Raw genomic sequence first — 15893 nt, 5'->3', positions numbered from 1 at the left:
GATTCTTTTGGATTTGCCACATACATAATAATTACATCATCTGTGAATAATAACAATTTGTTTCTTTTTATTTAATGGTTAGTCTTTTCGTTTTTCTTGCCTTACACCACTAAGGACATTCAGGGGCAAAAACAGGCATTCTTGCCTGCAGCACCCTTTTAATCACTAGTAAGCCCCTTTGCCTCCAGCTCACAGCCTTGGAATCATTAGTTTCCTGGGGAGGGTCGGGCGTTAAGACGCCCACACTCTCGGTTCATCTCCTGCAGTGAGTTAAGGCAGAGCGTCTGCCTCTCGTAAGCTCATCTTCCAATCCTGGAGAAGAAGCCGGCCGCTTCCTCTGGTTGCCACGCAACGGCGTCGTCCTGCCCCAGGAGTAGGTGCAGTTGGGCTACAAGCACGTGCCGCCTCTTCCGCGTTCCGGGACTACATCCCCCATAATACAGCGCGCCGCAATCGGCTGGTCTCCGAAGTGGGGGAAGGGCCAGGACGGGCCGGGAGGCGGAGCGGAAGCGGACTGCGAGGGACGAGAAGAGTAGAATCTCTCCAAGCTGGGAACCACCTTGTCCCTGATTCTCAATCTCGGCCTTTTTCCATCCCGACCTCGAGGCTGCTTCGTGAGCACGGGACGCAGCTGACGCCTGCTAATCGACTTTCGCTGCGCCGCCCCGGCTCGGGAGCCTGTTGGCGGCCGGCGACACTGACAAGAAGCCCACTGGCAAGGTAATGGGGAAGGGGCGAGAGAGAAGGTGGAGGGTGTGTGGAGACGTCTCCGTTCGCCCGGCGCGCGCCTTTACGGTATTCCCCTCAGGCCCGGCGGCCGCTCCTCCGCCTTGTCCCGTCCTTACCTCCCCCAGCCCCCCACCCCCCGCCCCACCCGGGCCGCTGCCCCAGGTGTCCGCAGAGACCAGGCTCGGGATCGGCCGGTAGCCCGCGGCTGTGGAGGCTCTTTGTCCCTGTCCCTCCGGGTCTGACAGCTGTGGCCCCGTCGGCCCCGGGCGCAGAACCGAGCGGGGCTCAGGCTGCTTGATCTGAGCGGGGCGGGCTCGGTCCCGTGGCCACTAGCGCGGGGGAGCGATGGACCTGGTGCAGGGATGGAGCGTCCGCGGGGCAGCCGCACTCACTTCTTTTTCTGCATTTGACAGCTCAGCTGTGTTCTACTTTGAGGGAGAAAGTCAAATGCCCCTTTTTTACCCCCTCTTCAAACTCAGCAGCTGGGTGACTGGTAAGGATGAACTTAAACTGCCGTGTTGACTGTGACTTGTACTCGAAAGCGGTTCTAAGAGTGGCTCAGACAACCCGGATTTCCATCCTGATCGAGTCACTGCCTGGCTTTGTGACCTTGGTTAATTAAAGGTTTCTCGGCAGTCAAATGGAGATAACAAAACACACCTTTAAGTTGTTGGAATAAAAAAATAATAATGCTTACAACGCCATTAATTCATATGACGAAAAAGTCCTTTGAATATGATACTTGCATTAGTTACACTGAAGTGGCCTCTGGATTTATGAGTTTTGTGCTTTTCTTTGTTTAATCATTTGTACCCTAGATTGTGTGTTCTTCACTTTATACTTTGTTCACCTTAAACCTAAGCAAGGTATTCTTTAAAATACGCTGGCTTCTTCATTGCCACTGTTTTAAGATGGCTGAGAATGTTCTTAGGAAATTGATGACTCTGCTTTTCTGTGGATCAGCTCTGGAGATACAAGGACTTATTCACCATCCCCTCCCCGCGCACACCCCCCCCCCCCCCCAGCTGTGTCCTTTGGGAGACTCTTTAGAGGAGCTTAAGTGTTTGTTTCAGCAGGGTAAGCATCTAGGTGTTCTGCAGTCCTGACGTGGGGCTTCACCACCTTTACCCTACGTCAACTTTTTTCCACCTCTCTCTCTACACTTTCCCACTGGTTAGTAATTTTCCCCCTTAGGGAATTTTGTTTGCAAGTGGCAGTTTCCTTCGCAGAACATCTTGAATGAGTGCAGTAAAATTCATAAGGAGGGATTTGGAACGTTACACATTAGTCCCTCTATAGGTTTGGTTCTTGCACTGTTCTCTCCTGCTACTTACTAACATTGGCGATGAGTTTTTCTTTAAGGAAATGTTTATGGTCCTTAGTTGATTTTTTTTTTCATCGAAAATGTCTATTTTGGGGCATCTGGGTGGCACAGTGGGTTAAGAGGCCAACTCTGGATTTCAGCTCAGGTCATGATCCTGTAGTTTGTGAGTTCGAGTGCAGAGCCTGCGTGGGATTCTGTCTTTCCCTCTCGCTTTCTGCCCCTTCCCTGTTTGCTCACTCTGATTCAAAAATAAATGAATAAACATTAAAAAAAGAAAAGAAAATGTTCTGTACTAGTTTGGGTTCAAACACTTTTGTGTGATATGTGAAGTAATATGCCTCGAGGAATGCTGTTTTTGAATGTACAAGTATAGCGAGAGAAAAGCTAGTAGGGCCTGATAAATTTTCTGTGTCATGTCTTTAGCGACTGATGCATTTTAAAAAATTCAAGAAGGAGAAATCTAATGAATGTACTTCATAAGGATAACAGAGAGCTAGAGAGTAAGTAAAGGGAAAACTTAAACTGTGGGACAGGACATATGTATATAAAGATTTCTGAGTCATTTAAAAATATGTGGCAAAAATACTCATTTTGAAAAAAAAAAGTGTTTATGTTGGTGTTAGTGCAGTGTAGGACAGAGAGTAATGGACTAAGGAAATAGGAGACCTTATTTTTTGTCCTAGCTCTGGCACGATCTGTATAACCTTATATTCCTTTGTGTTCCTCATTTTCCTCATGCCTAACATAGTGAATTGTTCTGATTCCAGACTTTAAATGAAAAAGATTTTTAGGTGTTCTTTTTAGCATGGAACAAATTAGTATAAGCTCTTTTAGTCATATATTTGTGTCTTAGGGTCCACTCCCTGCCTTCCCCCTGCCTCCCCGCCCCAGCTTGAGGAATACACATGTAGGAACTAGAAAGCTGCCACAAATAAGAATCTCTATTGACGAGTTCATTCTTTCATGAACTGCCCATGTGTTGTTTACACTTTTGACATGCTTAGTTCTCTTCCACTCTACTGTGTGTCTTTTATTTTACTCATTGCCTGTTTACTTATTATGCCTATTTCTTTTTAACTCTAGTTTGTCAATTCTGATCCAACATCATTGTTTCTTTTTGTGAATTCTTTTCCTTTTGCTTCTATTCCTAACATCCTTGTTTTCCTAGGGGTTCTTTTTCCCCCAAAGCCTCAAGCAAAGGTGCCCAGTGGTAGTCTAGTTAGCTGTGGAAGGGGATGTGGGCTCATGTGGCACAAAGCATGATTGGCTGAGGCTGTGGGCAGGTGACTGAAATATATGGCACTGCCTAATATATTTTAGATTAAACTTTTGCTATGGCATAGTGATTGAGTAGTTTCCCTTTTGCCCTAACGTTTGCTCTTCTTAACCTTGAATTACTTTACCCATTTTCTTTTATCTTTGTACTCTTCAGAGCTATTGTCTTCTCTCTTTAATCCCAAATATGCCATCCAAAAACAATCTGATATCTTGAGATATGTTTCTATATCTCACCTGGAATTTTAGTGTAGCTTCTCTCAAGGCAGTCCACATTTTATTTTATTTTATTATTTTTAAAAATAATTTATTTTTTTAAACTAATCTCTACACCCAATGTGGGGTTCAAACTCAAGATCCCAAGATCAAAAGTTGCATGCTCCTCTGAGCCAGCCAGGTGCCCCAAGGCAGTTCTCATTTTAAATTTTAGACCTAATTAGTAGTGGATGGCTGTGTCCTATGTTAATGTTTTTCCCTAGATATTAGCCTCTGGCAATATTATGTAGAAAAAATATTTTAAGAATGGGCTCTTCCCCCTAAAGTTATATTCTGAGGTCAAGTCTATGGAGGACTTATTTCTGAGTTTTTTTTTGGAGGGAATTGTCTGAACCTCTGAGTTCTGGTAAACACACCATGTCTTTTTGTAAAGAATATGTGCTTCTCTAACTGTAAATTCCTTAGGAGACTAATAGGCACTGATTCTTGTGGCACCGTCGCAGGATTTTTTACCTAACTACCCAGGGTTCATTGTCTCACCACTTTGAAGAAAGAAGAGGTGGACACAAAATGAGCAGCGGGCAAAAGTTTATTAGAGTATAAAATTAGAAAGTAAGAGTAGTAGGAAAGCTCTCTTACAGAGAGGGGGCATTTGAAGTGAATGCCCACCGACAATAGGCAAGGGTCCTTGTTTTATAAGGTTCTGGTCGCCGCCCCCCACCCTCTTCCCCCTTGATCCTCTCAAGCTCTACCCTTATTGGCTGAACAATTCTAGGTGCTGGGTTGTCCATTCCTGATTGCCTTGTTTCCATTGTATGAGGGGTGGTCTGTGGCCAAATCTTTCCTTGTGGGTCGTAGGTTTTATGGTCTTTTGTCAAATTCTTGAGGGAAACCTGAGGGGGAGAAGGTGGTGTCTGTTACATTCTTAAGAGAGATGTTAAGCGTGTTGGGCGGGGGGGGGGGGGGGGGGGGGGGGGGGGGGGGTGGCGGCTTGCTCTGGTCAGACACTCCCAGCATTGTTCCAAAATATGTGTTTTTCCCCACCCAGGGACTTCAGGTCCTATTTTTTCTCTCTCTGCCTATTTTATCCTCTCTTTTCCTCTCATAGCACCTTTAGCTGAGTGAGAGCTTCTTTGCTTGCTGGTTGCTACTATTGCTGTTGATGGTTACTTGAGCTCTAGTCATAAAGAGTGCAAAAAGCAAGAGCACTGAGTAAATGCAAAAACCGTATTTGAAGGGCAGATTTTTTTTAGGTAGGATTACCATCCATTAATGGTTTTTAATGTTGCTATTGCAGTGTTTATATAAGAAATAGAAGCAAGTATTTAAGACAGGTAGTGTGAAATAAAGTGTTTTGAAAATTTTTGACTGCAACCCATAGCAAGAGATCTTTTTTATGTCAAGACTCCATAAATAAATTTTGTGTGTGTGCATGTGTGTGTCTGTGTATGAAAAAAAATAGGTATATAACGGAAAGAAAACTGATGTAAAACAAAAATCTGCAGTGGATACAGTCTACTTTGATCGCTTCTATTTTATCTTTTTTTTTTTTTTTTTTTTTTTTTTGAAGCGCCATTTGCAAACTGTTGAGTTTTGTTCCTTGCTTTTGAAAAACACGGGGGTCCTGGGTTGAGAGTTTGTCTAATTTCCCCCCATTTGTTTGCCATTGGGTAATCATCAGTCCTCTTTATGCTTCACTTTCCTTTTCCTTAAAATGAGAGTGTTATAGTTTCAATACTCATTGATCCTCTGTCTTTACCATAGTAATAATTTGGACTAATATATTTGTCTTTAGGTCCCTGGCTAGGGAGAAACCACTAAAAAATTGCTTAATATCTACTTGTTTGCATGTTTGTTATTTGGTAAATGGAATAATAGAACTTTGAACAGATCTTTGGAGACTTACAGATCTCCAAATCTCCAAAGATCTTGTGCATTGGAGTAGAGACATCAAGGCCTGTAATAAATGTGAAAACTAAGAAAAAAGTTTCCCTATGTTTTTCTTTTTCTACCTTTATGCCCTTTAACAAGGAATATTTTAGAGTTTGAAAATTTGTATTTAAAATGCTTAATAACAATTGTAACTTAATACACTGGTAGATTGCTACCTAGACTGTATTCCGTACCCCATCTTGCCACATTGCCCCCTTCATATATTAGAAAATGCCAATGGGGATATATTTTTTTGTGCAAAGATCGCCATATCAGATTATTACTATTACTGTATATTACCAAACAGTGGAACTGCCATTCTTATAAGAAAGGAGAACACTGAACTTTCTTTGCTTGTGGGTTTCCTTCTGTTCACTTTGGATGATTTCTCCAAACCAAACCATTCCATGCTGGGGACTAGGATCCCTCCCATTCTCATTTGTTTGTACTGAGGAGGCTAAGATTAAGGAATTTACTGCCTGCTCCCAAGATTCTGGTCAGAAAAGAATTCTAAAGGTTTTCGTTGGAAGGAAATTGGAACCAGACTCTACTTCCTCTTCTTTCTCAGATGAGACCTCCTTAATGGGGCTTTCTTGACCTGATACTTCACATAGACTCCTCATATATCCTCACATCACCCTGTTTATTTTCTCCATAGCAGTTTGTGACAAGCTGAATTTAACTTGTTTCTGTGTTTGTTTATTGTCTCACTCCAACTAAAACGTAATCTCCAGAAGAAAAAGAATCCCATCTTGTTTCACCTTTCACATCTCCAGTTTCTGGCACATAGTAGGTACTTCAATAAATGTGAATAAATAAGTGAGCAAATGAATGAATAAACCAAGCAAGTTCTTTCATGCTTTATTTTATTAAAAACATTTTTTTTAATGTTTATTTATTTTTGAAGGAGAGACAGAGTGTGAGCGGGGAAGGGGCAGAGAGAGAGAGAGGGAGACACAGAATCCTAAGCAGACTCTAGGCTCTGAGATGTCAGTGCAGAGCCCAGCCCGACAGGGGCTCAAATTCACAAGCCGAGCTGTGAGATCATGACCTGAGCCGAAGTCAGATGCCTAGCTGATGAGCTACCCAGGTACCCCAGTTCTTTCATGCTTTAAATGAAACTTCATATAGCAAAAGTTGTGTTTGAGCCTACACCTTTATGCAGCCTTCCTTCTCCCCCAAATTCTTTTTTCTGGAAAAATGTTTTTTCCTATCAGTGCTTGGCTGGTCATTGTGAAGGTGTCTCCATCCAGAAGACCTTATATTTATCTGTGCTTTACTTCATATATTTTTCCATTGTTGTTTGCTTATGTAAAAAAACCTAAGCTTTAAGACTTCTTAAATCCTTTTTTTTTTTTTTTAATGTTTATGTATTTATTTTGAGAGAGAGCACACATGGCATTAGTTGGGGGAGGGACAGAGATGAAAGAGACTAACTGTTGTGGGGCTCCATCTCACAAACCATGAGATCATGACCTGAGCCAGAATCAAGAGTTAGGTTTAACCAACTGAGCCACCCAGGTGCCCCTCCTAAATTCGTGTTGTAGCAACTTTGTAATACTTTGAGTTATGGGAATGAGGTGTATTTGAAACTTTAATGTGCCTACTTGATAATTTAATGAGTAGTTATTTCAGATTTAAGTAAAATTTCAGAATTTTAGGATCATTGCCCTAAATGCCACGAGAACAGAGAACAGGCTTTCATTTAATGTTATAATTCATTCAGTATTTACAAACCTAGCCTTCCTAGTGGAGGTAAAGAAAGTAGTGTGGTATAGAGAAAACCTAAATAGTAAGTCAGGACCTGTGTTATAGACCAATACAGTTTCTGCCACTAATTGTCTCATTTTAGGTAAGATACTTCACATCCCTGGGTTTTATTTCATGTGAAATATCAGGGGATTAGGTTAGATTTCTTCTCAAGTCCTTCCAGCGCCCAAATGGATAATTGAAGATACTTCAATTTTATCTCAAAACTTCCATCTTTTCTGCCCCTTTACCCACCAAAAACACTGCAGAGAGGTCACATTGCTGCTTGGGAGAAGGTGGGGTTGGGCTCAGGGATGGGCTTTAAGTAAATTATAGAGTAGTTCTACTGATTGTTCCTTGGGCTCTGGGAGTTGTGGCAGCAGTGGGGGACCTGTTACTCTTGTCCTTAGGAACCTGGGATTGATGGGACAAGGGTCATGACTGGATGAGAAGATGTGATGTATAGAATCAGCTGATATAAAGTAATATGCTGTGAGAGTTAGAAGAAGATCAGCTTAGGGCCACCTGGGTTGCTCAGTTAAGTGACTGACTTTTGATCTCAGTTCAGGTCTTAGGGTTCTGAGTTCAAGCCTTGCGTTGGGCTCCACACTGGCTGTGGAGCCTACTTAAAAAAAGAAAAAAGATCAGCATGGACTACAATAAGGTGATGAGGATTTGAAATCCTTCTGGCTAAGCATTTAAACAGATACTCTAGTCTCATTTTAGGCTATTTAGAAGATGAACTCTTGCCACCAACAGTATGCCATTATGCCATCTTTTAGGACTGGATAGTTCTTCAGGGACTAGTATCAATGAAGTATTTCATGTTGTCCACAAATTCTGAGTGGAAACTTGTTCAAGCCTGCAGCCTCTCTGATAGCTGCTAACTTACTGAATGAGAGGATATAAGGAAGCATGTTTCATAAATAAAAATACATATAAATGTTAAGGTATTATTATTATTGTATGAGACAGTGAGAATAGTGGCTTGATTGGGGGAAATATTTTTTTGACTAACGGGAAATAAATTTGCCTTTGGGGACTGGATTATGGAGGGCCATGAGAGCTAATCAGAGGAGTTTTATTTGGGTTTAGTAAAACATCTCCTGTATTAACTCACATTACTCAGATTATCAAGAATTAGTGGCATTGCTGCAGTAGTGCCTGACTCTAATAAATGTTAGTGTATATTGAGTAGTATGGGGTGCCATTTATCTTTATTAATATTAGGTAATTACTGTTGTCCCCATTACATAAATGAGGACATCAGGGTCTAGGGAGATAAAATAACTTGCTCAAGGTTTTAAAGATAGAATATGTAGTTTCATATGGCGTACCTTGAGGCTGGAGGTGGGGCAGGAGTGGGAGTGTTACTTTTTGAAGAGGCGACATTTGAGCTAAATACTGAAAAATGAAAAGGAACAAGCTGGCTGGGAGAGCATTCCAAGCAGGTGAAGAGTAGTTGTATATAGACCCTAAGGTTAGAAAGAATTTGGTTAGTCTTGCCTAGTGTGACTGTAGCACAGTGGGCAAGGTGAAAGTGGTGTGCGATTAGTACACAAGAGATAAGGGCAGAAGTCAGATTTTGCAGGGCCTTGTGGCCTGATGTAAAGAGTTTTAATTTTATTCTAAGTGCAGTGGGAAATTGTTGAAGGGGTTTTAAACGGGAGTGATGTGATACGATTTTGTGTGTGTGTGTGTGTGCGTGTGTGTGTGGTAAAAAATATGTAACATGAAATGTACCGTTTTTAGGTGTACAGTTGGGGGGCATCGAATGCATTCACAAGTGTTGTGCAACCATCACCATTATACATCTCCAGAACTTTTTCATCATCCCAAAGTAAAACTCTATACCTTAAACTTTATTTATTTAGAAAAGATTTTTTTAATGTTTATTTATTATTGAAAGACCAAGAAACAGAGCAAGAGCATGGGAGGGGCAGAGAGAGGGAGAGACACAGAATCCGAAGCAGGCTCCAGGCTCCGAACTGACAGCACAGAGCCCGATGCGGGGCTCGAACTCACAAACCGCAAGATCATGATCCCAGCTGAAGTCTGACGCTAACCGACTGAACCACCCAGGCGCCCCTATACCTTAAACTTTAAACCATAACTCTCCATTCTCCTATCCACCCTCCTTTTTTCCCTCAGCCTCTGTTAACTACCATTCTACTTTCTGTTTCTATGTATCTAACTGTTCTAAGTACCTGTCATAAGTGAAATCATGCAATATTTGTCCTTTTGTGTCTGGTTTATTAACTTATTTTTTAATTTTTATTATTATTATTATTATTATTTTAAAGTAGGCTCCATGCCCAATGCAGGGCTTGAACTCATGACCAAGAGTCGTATGCTCCACCCACTGAGCCAGCCAGGTGCCCCTTCCTATGATGTCTTGAAGGTTCATCCATGTTGAAGCTTGTATCAGAATTTTATTCCCATTTAAATCTGAGTACTATTCCATTGTATGTATATACCACATTTTGTTTATTTGTTCATTTGTTGAATACTTGCGTTATTTCCACCTTTTGGCTATTGTTGAATAATGCTACAGTGAACATAGGTGCATGGGTATCTATGAGTCCCTGCTTTCAAATCTTTTGTGATTATCCCCAGAAGTGGTATTGCTGGCTTATATGGTAATTTTGTGTTTAATTTTTTTGAGGAACTGACACACTGTTTCCCACAGTGGCTGCACCATTTTTCATTCCCACTAGCAGTGCACAAGGGTTCCAATTTCTCCACAGCTACTAACGTGTGTGTGTGTGTGTGTGTGTGTGTGTGTGTGTGTGTTTTAGTAATTGTTATAGGGAAAGAAAACTTTTTTTACCCTACCTTCTTAGGTTCAGTATCCAGGGCTCTGCAAATTAAACTGACAAAAGACAGATTAACAGGAAGAAAAGGTTTATTTCATATGCAAATGAGAGCATCACAGAAATGAAATGAAAACTCTAAAGAAGCGGTTAGGCCTGAGAGAGCTTATGTATCATTTAGCCAAAGAACCATAAATTGTGGAGATCTGACAAGACAAAGGAAAAGGAGTTTTAGCTTCTAGAAGTAGTAAATTGTGAGAAGGTAAATATATGGGGAAACTAACTGAAGACAAGGGTTGTTTAAGATGTGTTTGTACAGATTCATCTCAGCCTCAACTCCCTGTCTCCCTTGGTAAGAATGTTCTCACATTTCTGGTGGGAAATCCATGTCTTGCTTTTAGGAAGAAAGGTGGAGTGAAGGGCATGGAACCCTTCCTGCATCTGCTGTTTCTTAGTCATCTTCACTTCAAAATAATCCTTAAACCAATGTGGCATATTTTGGGGTGGTATACTCTGATGCCTTTCATATAATCTTAATAATGGGTATGAAGTGGTATCTGATTGTGGTTTTAATTTGCATTTCCTTAGTGATTAGAGATTTGGGCATCTTTCCATGTGCTTATTGTTTATTTGCATATCTCCTTTGAGAACCATTCAAATTGTGACTATTCAAGTCATGACTTGTTTTTAAAAGAACATTTTGGCTGCTCTGAGGACAGTGGCCTGAAGTGGGGTTGGAGAGGAATCTGGGAACCCACTCAAGAAAGAGCTGCAGGAATCTAGTTGGAGAGGTGATATCTGGACCACACTCTGCTCCCTCTTCATATACAGTGCTCTACAGATACTTCATTTTAAATATGTCTCCTCTCCTTCATTCTTCTGCTTTTGGGCCTTTTGTAATTTCTGCAGTGGGGCAGGAACTTTCCCCTGGGAATACTAAAAATATTGAGTCTGTCTTAGGTCAAAATAATGATGAAGGTGATGTTTTTTTTTTTTTCCTTTAAAAACTATTTGGGCCAAATATGACATTTGACTTTTAGTCATTGGTAGACAGTTAATATGGTGGCCTAGAATTTGGGATTCAAAGTTTTTAGAGTATATACTATTTTGGTTGAGAAAGGACTCTAATAAATACTGTGCTAGATGGTAGCCATAGGTTCTTAGCGACAATGTAGGCCTTTTAGGTCTAGTAATTATCTCCATCGTGACTTAGGTGGCCTTCCAGGAGCTGGATCCTTATGTGAAACCTAGAGAAACATAGGGGATGTTCAGAATGCAAGTTCCTTAGTCACTTGCAGCTTTGAACATTGCCCAGACAGGAGATCTTAAACCCTTCCCTTTTTTTCCTTTTTCTTTCCTGAAGATTGAGTCTAAGAATAATTTCTCTTTAGAACTACTAGAGTAAATTACCTTTAGTTGCGAAACAACTAAAGTCTTCTTGTCTGCTTTTTTCTTTCTATATGGCATCACAAAAAATATCTTTCAGGGAACAGAACAGTATATTCCTGTTGATCATAGGGACTAAAGTGGTACTGATAGAAGTTATTTTCTCTTCAGTCCACCTCTGCCTCGCCTAGTAAATATAGGACTTAGCTTGCCCTGGCAGGAGTGACTTGGGTTACAACAAAGATACCTGTTTTTTCTCCCCCTTACCCCTTCCTCTTTAGGATCATTATAGGTAGGTCCAAGTAAGCAGCCTCTGTTACACCTGATGAACTGACTTGTAACATTGAATTTAGTGGTCCTACAATGAGTGGTCCTAGAGCTACAATGAGTGTAGCTCTCATTGCTGCTTCATGAAGAAACTTGAGATTTGGAGAGTGGTTCCCAGACTTTGATGCACATTGGAATAATTTAGGGCTCTTTAAAAAACAAAAATGGATGTGTGGTTCCCACCTCCTAGACATTCTAATTTAATTGGTATGGGGTGTGACCTGGCATGGGGATATTTTTAAAACTCTCCAGGTGCTTTTAATATATAGCATACTGAGGAGAGACCAAAGGCATAATTGTATCCTTTTGGGAATCTTAGTCACCTCTGCTGGGCTTGCTTGGAATTACTTATGGAAATGAACCCTTAGAATAGCTTTCAGGCCTTCTTGGCTAGTTTCAGAAAATCCTCTTGTGCCTTTGAACTACTCAGCCATTTGTCAGTTTGTCAGGTATAAGCTGGCTCCCAGCCATCTTTTTTACTTGGAGAAGGCTCCAGGGTGTCTTTTTTCCCTGGTAGCTCCCACACTCCTTGGTGTCCTTCTTTAGTTCCGTAGTGTCGAGTGGGATTAACAGTTCCTGACTTCTCACCTCTTTGCGGTTCTCAAAAACAAACCCTTTTTATGTTAAATGTTTAACTTCTTATCAAGATAGAGAAATGTGTAACAGGGGCGCTTCAGTGGCCGAGTCAGTTATGCATGTTATGCATCTGACTTTGGCTCAGGTCATGATCTCACGGTTCTTGGGTTTGAGCCCCATATCGGGCTCTGTGCTGACAGTGCAGAGCCTGCTAGGGATTCTCTCTCTCCCTCTCCCTCTGCCTCTCCTTCACTCTCATTCTCTCAAATAAATAAATAAACTTAAAGAAAGAAAAACACGTAACAAACACAAGCAAGTTATAAAGCATATGAAGAATTTAGAATAGTAGTCCCTATAAAGCTTCTTGACTTCCCTCTGAGATGGTGTGCTTTAATTTTGTTGAGGGCAGTAATGAGCCAGATACCTTCTAAGGAGAGTCAAGGCTATGAAGACCTTCCTAGTAGGCTTCTCTGAATTTAATAGTCAGATGGTATACAGTTAATATGGAGGAATAAGGGGCTCTTTATTTGTCTTTGGGCCTGCCACACTGAGAAACACTAGGTTTAGACTAGGTTTTCTTTTTCTTTGGGATTTATTACTTTGGGGGCATATTCTCCTTAGCTAATGTTCTGTCTTGTCCACCATCAGTGTGTTTTCTCTCTGTGTCTGGTGTTGGTACTGCCACTCATCCTTTAGTCAAAGTTCGTGGTGGTGTGCAGCTTTCATTGTTCAGCCTGTACCTAATCGGAAGGACTTTATCTCTTAGAGACTCCCTGTGTTTGACTTTCAACCCCTCCTTCCTCTGCCAATCTCCTGTTCTCTGCCTAATGCTTTTACAGTCCTGTGATTTGTCATTTTACTGGAGTTCCGTAAAACTTAGGAGTTCTAATAGGGCTGAGTTTAAGGACCTCTTTTAAAGGAAAGGACATGGGGCGCCTGGGTGGCGCAGTCGGTTGAGCGTCCGACTTCAGCCAGGTCACGATCTCGCTGTCCGTTAGTTCGAGCCCCGCGTCGGGCTCTGGGCTGATGGCTTGGAGCCTGGAGCCTGTTTCCGATTCTGTGTCTCCCTCTCTCTCTGCCCCTCCCCCGTTCATGCTCTGTCTCTCTCTGTCCCAAAAATAAATAAATGTTGAAAAAAAAATTAAAAAAAATAAAATAAGATAAAGGAAAGGACAGACCCCGAATGGAGGTATACATTCTGAACTTGGAGCTCTTGCCAAAGTTCAGGCAAGGTGAGTTGCCTGTGTAAAAATCTGTCAGGTTAAGCACCTCTCTAAGCTTTAATGTGATCATCTTTAATGGGAGAATAACAACTTTCTTTTGAGGTTATTGCAGATAATGAATGAAATAGCCCTTGTGAAGTATTTATAAGAACTCAGTAGTTGTTCATGGCTGCAGTTTCTGCTGTTACTATTTTATTGCCATTCCTACAAAAGAGGGGCAGAGGTTCAGAGCCTGAGCTTTGAATCTTATCTCTACCATCTTATCTCTATCCAGTTGTATGACCTTGGACAAATTATTTAACTTCTCTTTGCCTCAGTTTTTTTCACCTGCTAAGTGAAAACATTCTTAGTGTAGGAGTTGTGAAAATTTAGTTAAAGCAGAATCTGGTACAAAGTAAGTGATTGTAGCAAGGCTGTTGCTGTTATTTAACTGAAGTACCCTCTTTGCCTCTGGATTTGGGTATCTTCCGTTTTGGCCTTAGAGATGTATAGTGACCTGAAACTTTCCAGGCTGTCATTTTAACCTTCATTTGCCAAAATACCTAGGAGTCTATGCTCTTAATTCTCCAGTGATGTCACTTTTCTGATTTTGTTACCATGCCATCTTTAGAACCCTATTGTGACTGCTTCAGAAGGACCTGCTTGGTCCTCTGCTGGTGGTAGGTCAGATAACGTGGCACACAGATCAGACTTAAAAAGACATCTGAACCAGTGAAGAAAAATCTCTAAGGAATAATATATTTAATAGATGTGTGAAGAATATTCTTTTAAAATTTTGCTGGGGAATCCAGAACTTCCACTTTCTAATCTCAAATGTAAAATTTCTGTAGAAAAAAACATAGGGTTACATTTACTTGACTTTGCTAAGCAATGTTTAGTAATCCAGTATTGATATTAATAGTGATGTTTCAGTAAGATCTGAAGAGATTTATTTATTCTTTGTATGATAACTAAAGAAATAGGCAGAAATAGAAGAAAATTTGAAAAGGAGTCAATTTCTAATTTTTAATGCAGTTTTTACTTTCTTATAGTAATTAGTATGCCCAGTGAGTGGTGTAGTGATGCTTGTAGTGAGGCTTGGCAGGATGGGCACATTTCAACAAGAGTAGATGGGTGTTCGGCAAACTTTGGAGGCCCAGAATTTATTAGACGTATATCAGGGACTGGGTGGCAGGGTAGGAGGAAGAAACAGTGGAAGTTTTCTGAACTGGACAGGTTGATTGCCAGGGTAGAAGACCCTTCTTTACACATATCTGAACACACTCACATCTAGAGACAGAGTTTTGTATTTGGATTTTTTACGTAAGATTAAAAGATATTCTTTATTATTTAAAAAAAGTTTTGAAAGCACCTGTGCTGGAAAGCAAGATTTTAGGGCAGAGCCATAGTGCCTAAGATGTGTGTTGGCTCAGTAAACATCTGTCAAAAGTAATTAAATGCTCTGCAGAGTTTACCTTTACTGAATTCTAGTCTTACCCTCAAACTAGATTTTATTAGTTCACCTATGTGAGTACACCCTATTTAAGTGGATTAAAGTAGGTATGTTTTATTTGCCCATACTGCTGAAAGTTAAAAAAGTTCTTAAGGATTATTTTCATTAAGCTGTGACTCCAGATGTATTTCTATGTAAAGAATTTTATTCCATTAGCTATAATTGAAGAGTTTTCTTTGCTGGACACTTTGGTGATTCATACACATTATTACTCTCCAGGTCTTTCTACATTCCATGATTGTCCCCCTTTTTTTTTTTTTAATTGAAGTACAAGGGCACTTGGGTGGCTCAGTCCTTTAAGTGTCCAACTCTTGATTTTGGGTCAGGGCACATTCTCCTAGTTTGTGAGTTTGAGCCCCACGTAGAGCTCCACGCTGATGGTGTGGAGTCTGCTTGGGATTTTCTCTCTTGAAAAAAAAAATTGAAGTATATATAACCTTTCAATTTTTCTTTAAATTATAAAACTATATTCCTGCAGCATTTAAAATTTAAAATTGCAGATTTGGAAACATAGGTCAATTTTTGAACCTGTTTTAGCACTTGTCATTATGCCTGGCATTAATTTAGAAGTAGAAACTTAGAAATGGTAACTTATTTTTCATCTTAGGTCGGATGCTCAGGATGATCTCCTTGCCATTAGTAATATTTTCTAATGACATTTCCAAATATTGTCATATTCTTGTGGGTTTCACCTTTCCTCATTTTCTTTTTCTTTTTTTTTTTTTAATTCTTTTTTTTTTTTTTTAAACGTCTATTCATCTTTGAGAGACAGAGAGAGACAGAGCATGAGTGGGGAAGGGGCAGAGAAAGTGGGACACAGAATCCGAAGCAGGCTCCAGGCTCTTAGCTGT

At 40.7% G+C, this 15893-nt stretch overlaps 1 protein-coding gene across 3 annotated transcripts in view; it reads left to right on the top strand.

The window, feature by feature from the left end:
- The first annotated feature begins 449 nt into the window (after positions 1-449).
- The window catches only part of CCDC126 (coiled-coil domain containing 126), a 40330-nt gene continuing 24886 nt past the window's right edge, over positions 450-15893 (top strand). Inside the window, exons 1-2 of one of the 3 annotated variants that reach the window (XM_027075126.2) lie at positions 455-720; positions 1143-1222. The gene's annotated coding sequence lies outside the window, so the exon portion shown is untranslated. Of the gene's footprint in view, positions 721-1142; positions 1223-14190; positions 14210-15893 lie in introns of those variants that run through there. The other 2 variants (XM_015081014.3, XM_053218303.1) reach the window with 2 other exon arrangements.

This window comes from Acinonyx jubatus, chromosome A2, assembly GCF_027475565.1.
Source record: "Acinonyx jubatus isolate Ajub_Pintada_27869175 chromosome A2, VMU_Ajub_asm_v1.0, whole genome shotgun sequence".
Lineage (NCBI taxonomy): Eukaryota > Metazoa > Chordata > Mammalia > Carnivora > Felidae > Acinonyx > Acinonyx jubatus.
The sequence above is the reverse complement of the archived record's forward strand: the minus strand, read 5'-3'. Positions and strand labels throughout refer to the sequence as shown.